Below are 14983 nucleotides of genomic sequence, written 5' to 3' on the forward strand. Positions count from 1 at the left end.
CACCATGACCTGTCTGTCTTGGGTGGCCCCACACAGCATGGCTTAGTTTCATTGAGTTAGACAAGGCTGTGGTCCGTGTGATCTGATTGGCTAGTTTTCTGTGATTATGGTTTCAGTGTGTCTGCCCTCTGATGCCCTCTCACAACACCTACCGTCTTACTTGGGTTTTTCTTACCTTGGATGTGGGGTATCTTGGCTGCTCCAGCAAAGCACAGCTGCTGCTCATTACCTTGGACGTGGGGTTGCTCCTCTTGCCGCCTCCCCTGACTTCCGGTGTGTGGTAGCTCCTCTTGGCCACTGCCCTGACCTCACTAACCATGCCCAAATCAAGAATCAGTATTCTTTTGCTTTCCGGTCCAGTAATCTTTTCACTTCCATCCATTTTTTTTTTTTCATATGAATTTAGATGTTGTAAGGTTACCTTTATTTTGATGGATTAAATGATTAACATTATTATTTATATTTTGGAGATTAATTTTCAATAACTGTTAACCATACAATACTACACTGTTATGGCTGATGACCATAGGTATCAAGAGTGTCAGTCAGGTTGGTGTGAGGAGTTCCGTTATTTCTAATATAATTAATTTCATAAGGACTCTAACAAAGGAAAGAGCCTTGGGATCACATACCTTATTGGAAGATGCCAGTCATTGTCTGGTTTGATCCTTTCTTTTTATTATTATAATTTTTTAAATTTTATTTTATTTTTTAACTTTACATCCTTTCTATTTGTTGTCCTTCTGGAGTCTACTTCTCTATGAGGTATGTGAATGTCAACACCTTATCTAATCTTATATTTGGAAAATAGTTAACTATTCTTTCTTTTCATCTTTAGATTGCTCTTTATTCTCAAGGCAACCGAGGCATTTAGTTAAATAAAAGGTCATGTAGGAGGAAATATTTTTTAAAAAGCCACAAGTTTACGTTTCAAAAAGTGTATCCCACTTGGCTTCATTTTTCTCTCTCCCACCTGTAATATCTAAATATCGCAACCTCTGACTATGCCCTTGAATTTAAAGTTAATTTCATATAAACAGGCTATTTTTTGTTTTTATTCTGATAGATTGCTTTTTAATTAAAATGGTCAGTATTTTACATTAAGTGAAATTACTATTAATAATGAACAGTCTACTACATTACCCTTTGTTTTCTTTTGAATTATCTTTTCTTTGTTCATTTGATTTTCCTTTTCTGCCAAAGAACAGTGTGTGACAAAAAAAAAAAAAAAAATGTTGCCTGCCATTTCAGTAGACACAGAACACTACCAAACATTCTGGTAAACAATATATGTTTCCCGCCATCAGCCATCAGCCATAGCAGCTGCCTCCGATGGTGCACCCTAAGAGGAATTCCGAATGGAGAAATACAGGATATTGGTCCTAGATAGTTAAGATGCATATCAAAGGAATAATTTCAATGAGCCAAGGATCTTGCACTTTCCCATACCTAGAAAAGCACTAAAATCATTAACATGATGTCTGTTTTTTGTGAATAGTGGTAATCATTTGATATTTGACTACATTTTTTTTTTTTTCAGCAAAAACTACTATATATCCTGGTTCCTCCCTTACCTCTTTGCGACCCCTCTGAGCTATCTGAAAGTTTACCTTCCCAGGAATATAGTCCTCAGTAACGTCTCTGGATAAAACTTAATTCTAAACTTTTTAAGCTGTGTTGTAGCCACGCGTTCCGGGAAACAAACTCACTCAGAAGGATGATGCAGATAGTGGAGTGTAGTTTATTACACCGGTGGGTCCAAGGCAGAGTCTCCTCTTAGCCAAGGAGCCCCAACCAGCATTTGTGAAAATCTTTTATACCCCATGTGTACGTGTCTGAACCCACCACTCCAAATTCCTTGAGACTTACATAAACCAAGGAAAATACAATCCCAATAACCCCATCATTCATGTGCTATGTGCTCAAACAGTCAAACAATTAGCCAATAATCAATAAACCCGAGGTTACACTCCGATGGATACAGAAAAATTTATGGCCTGTCTGGAGGAAGGGGTGATTAGTGTATGTTTTCTCTTAGGCGATGAGTAACCTAGATATGATCTTCAAGGTTCCCCTGTCTGGAGGGGGTCTTATCCTTCTGTTGTTGTTTTCATAGGCACTAAACACAGAGTTGAGAGTCCATTGGAAAAGTGGCTGAGCATGATCAGCATGAACAGGCCTAAGATGGAGTCCAGGCCCTATGAATTCCTTCTTCAGTTGTACTCTCTTTTTCAATGGATAAGTGCATGGCACTTAGTTGGCATTCAATTCTTGTTGATTCCCATTTCTAAACAATTACTGTGTGTGAGTTTGTCACTCAGTCCTGTCCAGCTCTTTGCAACCCCATGAAGTATAATCCATCAGGCTCCTCTGTCCATGGGATTCTCCAGGCAAGAATACTGGAGTAGGTTGCCATTCCCTTCTCCAGGGCATCTTCCAGACCCAGGGATCGAATCTGGGTCTCCCATACTGCAGGCAGATTCTTTACTGTCTGAGCCACCAGGGAGGACCCAGACAATCACTAATTCCTTCAAATGTAACTCTTTAAACTTATTTTAAAGTTTTCAAGGCTGATTTGGATGTTACATGGAGAAGCAAATAAAGTTTTAGGTTACTTAGGTTATTATTATTTGTTCAGACAATTTCCAGTTCATGGCTGGCTATACCAGTAGATTTATATTTATAACAGTAGATTAATTTCCTGCACCTGTTTTTTGCCTAAGTTCACTATATTACAAGCAAAATAATCTTTCTAAAATGCCATACAAAAGTGTCATCCTATGCAGTCCTATGCAATGGCTAAATCTTGCCACATCAGTTTTGAAAAAACCCAAATTACTTAAGTAGAACTCAAAAGTTTTATTTTTCTTCTATAACTTCCTCATGTTTTATGCAAAAAATATACTAAACTAAACTACATGCTGTTCTTCAAAGACACCTTTATTTTTCTGTTTTGAGCCTGAGAATGCTCCCATTTTCAAAACAAGCAAAAAAAAAAAAAAAAAAAACTCTCCATGTAACCTCCAAATCAGCTTCCAAAAGAGGGCTAATCACTCCTTTGTTCCAAAACCTTTCCCTCCATGAACATCTATTTTAACATGACATGTTGAATTACAATGTTTTGTCTTTTTTTTTCTAAACAATGGAATTCTTCAGGGCTTAGAAATGAATTTTGTATATGTAACTCTTGAAACATAATAAGCAAAGTATAATGTTAGTTGTTGTTCTTATTTACTATTTATAACAAAAGAACAGTACCTAGTAGACAGGAGAGCCTCATGAATATGTCAAACAAAATTTCTATGCATGCGTGAATCAGTAAAGGGTGAATAAACTAAAATATGAATATATGCACTTGAAAAAGTTATACCAGATGGTAACAAATGTTTCACTTCATCTTTTAGAATATCTGGGGTAATATCAATGTCAGTGTGTACTCAGGTGACTCTTTCTTATTTTTCTTAGTTTATGTTGAAAATGTCTTTCCTTTAACCAAAATCTAGAGTTGGAAGGCATCGTGATGGGTTTTAGAGGGGCAATGATAGTTATACTGGCACAACACTTGAGGCTTGTTGAGAATAGTTATCAGTTAAGTATAAATAAGAATAAGAGAGAAAAAGAAATAAGTTTCTCCTATCTTTCTAAGTCCTCAGTTGGGACCCCTATAACATAAGACACATTAACAAGAGAAAAGCAAACAGAAGTTTATTAGCATGTATAATCCATGTTCATATGAAAGATTCAGGGAAAAAAATGAGTAACTCAAAATTTTGGTTAGAACTTGAATTTACAATATCTTAAGTATAGTATCTTAGCAAAATAATAATAAATTTTTAGAGAAATTTTTAAAGAAAAAGGAAAAGAGCCTCAATTCTCTAGGGTCAGTGAATTGTGATAAAGCAAACATAAGCATTTTGTGGACAAACCTCAGTTAGTAAAGTTTCTTATGTAGATTCTGCTGGTGTCCTCTCCAAGCTGCTGAGGTCTAAAATTGTCTCTAGCAATTAAGTTTTGTCCATGCTGGGAGAGAAAGGAGGAAGAATGTCTTTGAAAAACATGCTCTTATTTTGGTGGAAGGCAAATAGGATGAAAGCAGGGAGATTTTCATTTATCTGCTTTTTCTCAATTTCCTTAAATGCCAAATAATCCTCATGTCTAGTTAGCAGATTTTGTGGTGACGTATTCTGCCACCCTTCAAAAGAAGTATGTTTGACTCAGTTGTGTGTATAGTCAAGGTAAGACATGTTTTTATTAACAAAAATGATTAAAAAATTAAAATAACTTCAAGTTATTTTGGTACATTTGTTCATACATACACACCCATATGTAGTTTCCTTCAAGGTATAGTTTTAGATTTATTTTTGGTTGATATTGTTGGACTTTGAAGATTCATGAACAGGTAAAATTACAGTCTATATGTTACAATTCACTTGTTGAATGAGAGCACAGTTTAGAATTTGTAAGCTAAAACAGCAAACATTTGTCACTTTCTTGACTTATGTAGGTCTGTCTTTTTCTTCAGTGGCTATCGTTTACAGTCTATGGTTATAATTTTTCAGTGAAGGTTAATACTGATGTAAAACTCAGTTTCTCCTTCCCATTTTTATTTATCTAATATTGACTAGTAAGTTTCCTATTTTTAAGGGTAAATTATTCATGGAAAATCATAAAGATCATATTTTTTTCTAATCTAAAATCAAAAAGAAAGACAAAAAGGAAAATGAAAGCAGCTGGAATCTGTACCCCCATCCAATATGAGTCTAAATACCACCACTGATACTTGCATTCAGTAGCTGTGTTACATAAGGAAAATGTCAATGCTCTTCTGAGCCTTAGTGGCCTTATTGGAAAGTGAGGGCAATGGTTTAAATTTGTTTTACTTGTATTTGTCATCATGGGACAGCTGAGATTATAAGCCTAGAACCTCCATAGTAACAGATACCATGCCCTTCTCACTTATTGCTGTGAGTCCAACACAGCACATAAATGGTGCTCAATAAATATTTAATAAACAACACATTTGGAGAATTGTAATGAAGATTGGTTTGTAAATTAAATGGCACATTTGTAGGCATTCAATGTTAGTATTCAACATGAATATTAATTGGAAGGACTGATACTGAAGCTCCAAACACTGTGATCACTTGATACAAAGAGCCAACTCATTGGAAAAGACTCTGATGCTGGGAAAGATTGAAGGGGATGACAGAGGATGAGATGGTAGGATTGCATTACCAATTCAATGGACATGAGTTTGAGCAAACTCCAGGAGATGGAGAAAGACAGAAGCCTAGCATGCTGCAGTCCATGGGGTTGCAGAGTCGGACATGACTGAGTGACTGAACAACAACCAATATTTGTAGACATTTCACTCATTAAATTGATCTTTTCATGTTTTTCACTTTTATTATTTTGTTATAAATGTTTCCTCTTTTTTTTTCTTTTTTTTCTTTTTTTTTTGTTTTCCCATTTCTAATATTTTTTTAAATTTTTTTTTAATTTTATTTTATTTTTAAACTTTACATAATTGTATTAGTTTTGCCAAATATCAAAATGAATCCGCCACAGGTATACATGTGTTCCCCATCCTGAACCCTCCTCCCTCCTCCCTCCCCATACCATCCCTCTGGGTCGTCCCAGTGCACTAGCCCCAAGCATCCAGTATCATGCATCGAACCTGGACTGGCAACTCGTTTCATACATGATATTTTACATGTTTCAATGCCATTCTCCCAAATCTTCCCACCCTCTCCCTCTCCCACAGAGTCCATAAGACTGTTCTATACATCAGTGTCTCTTTTGCTGTCTCGTACACAGGGTTATTGTTATCATCTTTCTAAATTCCATATATATGCGTTAGTATACTGTATTGGTGTTTTTCTTTCTAGCTTACTTCACTCTGTATAATAGGCTCCAGTTTCATCCACCTCATTAGAACTGATTCAAATGTATTCTTTTTAATGGCTGAGTAATACTCCATTGTGTATATGTACCATTGCTTTCTTAGCCATTCATCTGCTGATGGACATCTAGGTTGCTTCCATGTCCTGGCTATTATAAACAGTGCTGTGATGAACATTGGGGTACATGTGTCTCTTTCCCTTCTGGTTTCCTCAGTGTGTATGCCCAGCAATGGGATTGCTGGATCATAAGGCAGTTCTATTTCCAGTTTTTTAAGGAATCTCCACACTGTTCTCCATAGTGGCTGTACTAGTTTGTACTCCCACCAACAGTGTAAGAAGGTTCCCTTTTCTCCACACCCTCTCCAGCATTTATTATTTTTCTTTTTGAGGGATGATGAAATTGCTAAACTTTTTTGGATATTACTGACTGTTTCATGGATAAGCATATTATATTTTATATTTGAAATTTATTTCACAGTTGTCTATTGCCCCTAGATCTTAAATTGTACAAAATTCAAAAGAAAAAGTAAAATGCATTAACAATAGAAGAAATTTTCATGGACTTTCTTTAGAATGACTGCAGGGGTTCAAACATAAACCTGCTTTTATTATCTTTCTGTGTCTGCAAGCCCATGGGAAGCCTAGGAGTCTCCAAGCAGATTATGGCTCTATGTAAATGAAGAAAAGAAAATTAAAACCAAGAGCTTTCCCAGCTCTATTTAAAGAAAATTTAAATGGCTTTCCTTACTTGCATGTCACAGCGAAACAGGTTTAAATCACCAGAGCTGTGTAATGTGAGACGTTTAGAAATTCAGCAAAGCATAAGAGGTAAAACCCTTTCAATGTTAAGTAACAGCACCTGATTGACATAGCTGTCCTCCTAGTGTGTAAGAGCTTAGTTTACCTTAAAGGATAGCTGAGATCACTCAAAAAGTTCAAAGAAACAGATGAACGCTTGCTTTGACATCAATGCTCAAGAATTAATTTTCAGTTCAGTTCCTTTGTTAAACATGATTATTTGCCCTATCCTTGATTTTGCTTTTTTCAAAGGTATAACTTGTTTAAATTTGGAAAGAATGAACTTACATTATCATAAATATTTTAAGATAGGAAAGAATGAAACACAGTTATTGAACCATTCTCCAACAGTTTTTGAATGGATTCCACAATAATAACCACGTAAGATTTAGTTCATGTTTGCATACCTCTACAGAGGGCAAACTTACTGTTTGTCAAGGAAATCCATAGCATCATTGAATATTGAGGTTTAAAGAAAAGTCCCATTAGATCTAGTATTTTTTCTGTATTATAGAGATACATGCATTTCACATTGCAAAATAATGTCTTGATTTTTAATCTAAATTATTTTACCATTTTCCCACCTGATCTCAAATGATATATAATAGAAATACTACATTTTAGGATTCTTAATAGTGCACATAAAATAACTAAAATAGTGTCTATAATACAGTTTCCCAAATACTTAGTATATTTTAAAGAGGTTGTTTCCATTTAAAATATTCAATTTACATAATTTGTGATGAATGGAAACAAATATGTATTGATCATTTTCAAGCAATATAGTACATACATATGCCAAGCACTCTTGTAAACACTTTACTAATATCAATTTATTACCATAACAATCCCTATTTATGGAAGAAAAACTAAACATTTTAGAATAAACTGTGAAAGATCATATAGTTAGTAAATAATAGAGATCTGAAAGCAGTGGTCTGCCTACAAAATAGTTTTGCTTAACCAAGCACTTTTGTAAGATAAGCATTATTAGTCTCATTTTACAAATCTGGAAACTGAAATAGAAAGATTAAATAATTTTTTCATGAGTATAAATAAATGGAGATCTGGAATCTAAACACTATAAGAAGAAAAATATAGAAGAGAATTTGAAATGCAAGTTAGAATAAATGTAAAAAAAATGAAAGCTAAGCCTTTGATAAGTTTCATCAAATTAAATTGATGAATTGCATCTGGTGATACTACAAGTGTAGGTGAGGTTATTTAACAGTTTATAACTAACTCAATAGTTTTCATCTTCCACATAATTTAAGCTGATTTACTTTTTTTTTAAATCTGAAAATCAGTGATATCTTCTAAATATATAATTCATACTGGTGACATTGCCTCTACACCTGTTGCAACTGCTCCTTTCAATGTTCTCTTGACTGTTGACAGATGTTTCTCTTCTCTTCTCTTCAGTGCACCAATCTACTGGGCCTCCACGCTCTTATTCAACCATGCACACAAAAATAATGATCTGCCCTAATTTTGATTCACCTAGAAGTGTCTCTTCCTTTTTTCACCAATTACAGCTATGTCACCAGCTGCTTTTTTATCAGAAGCTGTTTGGACTAGGAAAATGCCTTTCCTATCTCTTATAGCATTTTGCAACAGAATAGTATGTGTCCTGTGTAGAGAACAAAGCATTGACTTTGCAGCATCTACTCACAAACAAACTTCGATTTTCCTCTAGGAAAAACCATTCATCCACTCTCAGGCCAGTAAGGAGCAAGTGAAGCTGATACAAGTTTTAACTCACAGAATGAGAACAAGACTGAAACAGTCTCATATTACAAAAGTGTATGGTTTTGTGATTGAACTATTACCCAACAAGGACAATAAAATCCAAAAGTTTTTGGAAGAAAATTATGTGAAAGGGTTTGATTTCTCTTAGAAACATGGAGCTTAAGAACCAAAGAGACTTGATCATTCTGTTGCACGTGACACTTAAGGACCTGCAAAAGAGAATAAAGAATCAGAAAGAAATCTTGTCTGATGATAATGTTTGAGCTTGGAATTGAGTCATTACTGAAGCCTACCCACCACCAGATAGCTTAGCTTGGGTAATATGTAACTTGTGACAAAAAGTATTTCTGAGTACCTTAACCTGTGATATTTAGAAAGCCAACTCTAAGGTAAATGCTTATTTGCCACCATCTCATTAGAAGTGCAACCCAAGAAAACAAGTGCCCAGAACAAAGAAGTGAAATTCAGTGCAAGTCGCTCAGTTGTATCCAACTTTTTGTGACCCCATGGGCTATACAGTCCATGGAATTCTCCAGGCCAGAATACTGGATAGGTAGCTGTTCCCTTCTCCAGGGGATCTTCCCAACCCAGGGATTGAACTGGGTCTCCTGCATTGCAGATGGATTCTTTACCAGCTGAGCCACAAGGGAAACCCAAGAATACTGGAGTGGGTAGCCTATCCCTTCTCCAGAGTATCTTCCTGAACCAGGAATCAAACGGGTCTCCTGCATTGCAGGTGGATTCTGTACCAACTGAGCTGTCAGAGAAGCTCGAAGAAAAAAGAAAATGACAGACAAAAAGAGAAACCAACCTGCAGCCACTTGGGTGACTGATTCTAATAACTTGATACCTTCTTCTTAGAGGTTATCACATGAACTATATCTTATTTATTTTATTTTTTTTAGCTTTTTATTTTTATTTTTTATTTTTTTAATTTTATTTTATTTTTAAACTTTACAAAATTGTATTAGTTTTGCCAAATATCAAAATGAATATCTTAGAACAGTCCATTGTGATGGAGGGTATGGATGGTAAACCTGACCATCAGATCTTACTTTCCATTGGTCAGAGTTTCAGCCCACAGAGTTATTCAGGATCAAAAAACATGGGGTCCAGACAGGGTCCCATTGTATCCCCAACCTTTACATTGATAAAAAAACACTTTCCTTAAGCAAACTTGAGTCAGGCACCTTTAAGCCTTTTGTGAACTAGGTTTTATACTTGGGACTTGACCTCAAGAGCGAGAATCCTGTCAAGTCAGTTTGGGATGAATTTTCCACTCTCAATATCTGCTGCTGCTGCTGCTGCCAAGTCATTTTAGTCGTGTCCGACTCTGTGTGATCCCATAGACATCAGCCCACTGGAGTGGGTTGCCATTTTCTTCTCCAATGCAGGAAAGTGAAAAGTGAAAGTAAAGTCGCTCTGGTCACCCTTAATGTCCTGATGATCAAATTCTTAATTCCCAAATGCCTCAGGTTATATCTGATTATTGTGGCCTGCTTGCAGCAAGGATCCTGTCAGGTCAGGTTAGCCAAAATCGTTCCTTACCCCTGGTGTTTCCTCCTAGTAATTTTCTATCCGTTGACCCCAACCCCTTCTGCTTTGGTATAAATTGATTTCAGAATTAAGCCCAGTTCAGTACTAATGTCTCTTTCCCCCTTTGGCAATAGTTCCTGAGTAAACTTTGTTTTCATCACTTTTTGTCAGGCTCTAGTTTTCCTTTAACAACAGGGGAAGTCTTCTAAATCAGGAGGTAAACGCTTCTGGTGATCTATCATCAGGTGAACCTTTAAGACACTGATCAATGTCTTCATTTAGCTGGTTATGTCAGTGACGGCTGGTATAAAAGAAGGGAAAGCGCCAGAGGATCTGATGTTTTTTGGAACAGATATTAGAACATCTTTTCACTCTAGTAATTTAGTAGTTCCTAAATGTATTACATGGAACTAGAGTTCCATGTATAACTAGAGTTCCACCATAGAATTTCCTGGACAACTAAAGTCACTGTTCTTTCAGTTTTACTTCATAAACATCTCCTTTGTAGAGTATATAGGAACACTTGTTGACAGAAGATTGAGTTGGGATTGATTTAAGTAAATGTCTGTACTGTTATTTCAATCCTGGGTCAACTATAACAAAAACACACTAAAGCTAAGGCACACCTTTTCTCATCTTGGCAGCTTTTGTATTATGAATTCCATTGCTCAGTAATCTACTTTCCTTTAGGATTTATCTTTTGCTTCTCAATTCCATTAAATGTAACTTATTCAGAAAAACTTATTTTTGAACAAGGCTAATATTTTCCCCCAAGGAACACTGGCACCCAATAAAATCAATGGGTTCTTTTCCTACCTACACACACTAAACCATTCAAAACTTTGACAGGTTTCCACTGACTGAATAATTTAAGACAAATAAACATTCAAATATAAAAATAAACATTTACAAAAATGAAAATAAACCACAGTAACAACAGAACAAATTCAGTAAGTGATTAAAATATTTGACATAGACAAAAATGTAAGCACTAATAATTTTAAAATTTTTAAAGAATTAGAAAAATAAGCAGAAGTATTTATTAATAGTCATATATAAAACAATGTAGAGTTGTTTCCCATTATTTATGCTAGTTATGTTCTATATAGTCACCATGAATACTGACCTACTGTTCCTAGGGGAAATACATAGCTAGGTTCTGAGAGGCTTTAGTCACACTTTTGTCAATCAATATATAATTTTGTTTTGTGTGTATTTCTGTTTAAAGACATCTTATTTAATATATATTTCTAATTTATTGACTCACAGTCAAAAGCAAGGCAGCTCAAACCCAAAATGAAGCTTATCTAACAAACATATTTTCTCTGGCAGCCTTATCATAGACTTTTCTAACTTTTAGATAGTACTTCAGCACTATGTTTGCAGGCCATTTTAAGCAGCACAATTAGCCAAAAAGCACAAAAATGTATAAATTACAGCATTAAATAGTGCACAAAAAGAGTTTTCATTCTCAGAGTTAAAAACAAAGCAAAGTATTGCCTTGTTCAAATTCAGCTGGAAACATGAGCATCAGAAAAGTCAGACTTTTCACTACTTTATGCATGTTTGCAAATGATCACAAAAGGATGTTTAAGGTTAACAGGGGGATTATAAATAGATATTAGAAATTTGGAAAATTTGCAAATATGGAATCTGTAAATAATGAGAATATACTTAAATAAAGTGTAATATTATAAATTAAGAAATTTGAAAATCAAAACCCCAGGGAGTTCAAAGAAGTCAAGAAATGAGCATCAGTGAATGTTGTTCTGAGGTAGCTCTCTTGGATTTGGATAAAGAACATAGAAGCAGAGAGAAAAAGCATTGGCTTCATTCATTCATTTCATTTACCTTCTGCCTCAGGCAATTGAATGCAGTAGGTAAAATTATAGGTAGGGTACAGAGTAGGGTAGGGGCCTGATCACATAGCTCAGATAGGCAGGCTAATCTAATGCTTTATGTAAATAAATATGAAACTTTTCTCTGGAAAAATGTAATTGTTTGTCTACCTGTATTTGTATATACTTTTTATGTGATTTTGTATTTTGAAATTTTTTAACACTACTAAGATTTCTGTGAGCATTCTACTCATCCTCAAATTACTTGTTTCAGGTAATGAGTATTCACTCCTTTGGGCAGAATTACTTATTCTTTTTGAGATACATGATTTATAAAATTGGTAAAATATAAAAATTTGATTAAATCTAAAAATATCAGAGGTCTACAAGGAGACCCAACCAGTCTATCCTAAAGGAAATCAGTCCTGATATTCATTGGAAGGACTGATGTTGAAGCTCAAACTCCAATACTTTGGCCACCTGATGCAAAGAGCTGACTCATTTGAAAAGACCCCCATGCTGGGAAAGACTGAAGGCAGGAGAAGGGGATGACGGAAGATGAGATGATTAGATGGCATCACTGACTCAATGGACATGAGTTTGGGTAGACTCCAGAAGTTGGTGATGGACAAGGAGGCCTGGCATGCTGCGGTTCATGGGGTCACAAAGAGTCAGACATGACTGAGCAACTGAACTGAACTGATAACAAACTCACAGCTAACATCATATTCAGTGATGAAAGGTTGAAAGCCTTTGTTCTAAAATCAGGAACAAGTCAAGGATGCCCACTCTCACCACTATACTTAACATAGTACTGGAGGTACTAGCCACAGCAATCAGATAACAAAAAGAATTAAAAGTCATTCAAATTGGAAGGGAAGAAATAAAACTGTCACTATTTGTAGATGGCATGATACTGTGCATAGAAAATCCTAAAGCCTTCACCGAAAAAAAAAAAAAAAAAGAAACCAACCAAACAAAAAAATGAATAGAATTAATAAATGAATTCAGTAAAGTTGTAGGATATGAGATTAATATACAGAAATCTGTTGCTTTTCTATTTGTTAATAATGAGCTATCTAAAGGAGAAAACAAGAAAAAACTCCTGTTTAATATTGCATCAAAAAAAATAAAATACCTAGAAATAAATTTGACCAAGAAGGTGAATGACCTGAACCAGCAGCAGGAAGTCTATTCAATAATATTCATGTATATATATATGAATATTACTCAGCCATAAAAAATCCTACCATTTGCAACAATGTGGATGGACATAGAGAGTAAAACTCTTAGTAAAGTCAGACAGAGAAAAACAGATACTCAATGTTATCATCTCTATGTGGAATCTAAAAAATAAAACAAATAAATATATATATAAGAAAATGGAAACAGATTCACAAGCATAAAGTAGGAATTAGTGATTAACAGTAGGAAGAGGGAAGAGGAGAGGACAAAACAGGGATACAGGATTAAGAAATACAAACTGCTATGTAAAAAACAGATAAGCAACATGAATGTAGTGTACAGCACTTATCATTCTGTAATAGCCTTAAATGGAGTCTAATCATGAAAATATTGAACCACTTGTCTGTTATGCACTTGGAACTAATACAATATTGTAGATCAGTTACTCTTTAACAAAAAAGAGGTATGTAACATGCAGTAAGTTCTCCATTTGAATTACTTGCTTTCTGAGTAGTACTTTTAAATTCAGGAATTTTTGCACTTGGAACTAATACAATATTGTAGATCAGTTACTCTTTAACAAAAAAGAGGTATGTAACATGCAGTAAATTCTCCATTTGAATTACTTGCTTTCTGAGTAGTACTTTTAAATTCAGGAATTTGGAGTAATCACTTCAGTGTTTCTGAAGCATTCTTATAAACTGGATAAACAATTGTTTTTTAAGACAGAAATGTCCTAATTTGCCTAAATTTACTGTTTTTTCTTGATGAACACAAATTACTTTCAAATTACTTTGAAGCATACTCATAACATTTTTTTCTCTAGTTTGCAACACAGTTTTTAACATAAGTTATTAGTGGTTAATATAAATTTTTTGTCCTGGTTTACAGGAACCACAAAGAACACATTCTCTAATATGTGCCGTGTTTAATACAATGTTTGCTTGACACATTGTATGGATCAATAAGTGAGCATAATTAAGAAACAAGGCTTAATAATGAGATAAATTAATTTCTATTTTCAATGAAATAATCCTGTTATTTCTGGAAAGCTCTTGTTTTATTCACATCAAATTTATAATTAAAATGGTAAATTAACTCTCCAGGCAAGAGATTTCAGATTTTCATTCTCTTCAAATTCATAATTAGAAGAAAAATGAACCAATAATTTTTAACAAATGAGAACTTTGAACATACTCCAATGAAAAATGGAATTCACTAAGAAAGACAGTTGCAACAATATAAGGTGTTACTACGGTATCAATTCAAATGAGAAGTCTAAGGATAGATAAAATCAGGAATGCAAAACATGCATTAAAATTGAACATATGAAAACATTTTAGAAATAAAACTTTTTGACCATGTCAACAAAACTGAACTGAAGACAGTCTCTGTATCTTAATACGAAATGAGATTGCCAGCTCTGATGTATTTTTCCACTTTCTTCCACCATAGTTACATTAGCACTTGTCACTTACATACCAGTGGCACCACACTGGTACCACTATCATTTTTCAGAATAAAAATTAAAACTACTCTGTTGACCTAGTAAAATATATCAATATCTTGATACTTAGATTGCTTCAAAACAAAATGTTCTATGATTAGAGCTGAAAATTACTCTTCATCCTTATCTGCTGTGATTGGTACATTTTAATAGAATGAACTTGAAATTTAGGAAGTTGGCACAACTTTTTAAAAGGTTCTTGTCTTCTGAAAGCCTCTGTTTTTAAAGGCAATATAATCTCTTAAAAAATATTAACAAGAGTGTCAATAATCTAGAGTTTTGTTGGGTTTTCTAAAATGATTTTTTTTAATTACAGCAAATATAATTTGAGAAATAGAATCTCTGAAGTTATATTGATTCAGATTCACTATGATGTATAAGTAAATTCATGCTCAGAATCATAATTGCAGGCACTGAAACATTCTCATCTATTAAAGATATATTTTGGCGTTTCATGCTGTCATGTT

This window comes from Bubalus kerabau, chromosome 7 (genome assembly GCF_029407905.1).
Source record: "Bubalus kerabau isolate K-KA32 ecotype Philippines breed swamp buffalo chromosome 7, PCC_UOA_SB_1v2, whole genome shotgun sequence".
NCBI classification, from domain to species: Eukaryota; Metazoa; Chordata; class Mammalia; order Artiodactyla; family Bovidae; genus Bubalus; species Bubalus kerabau.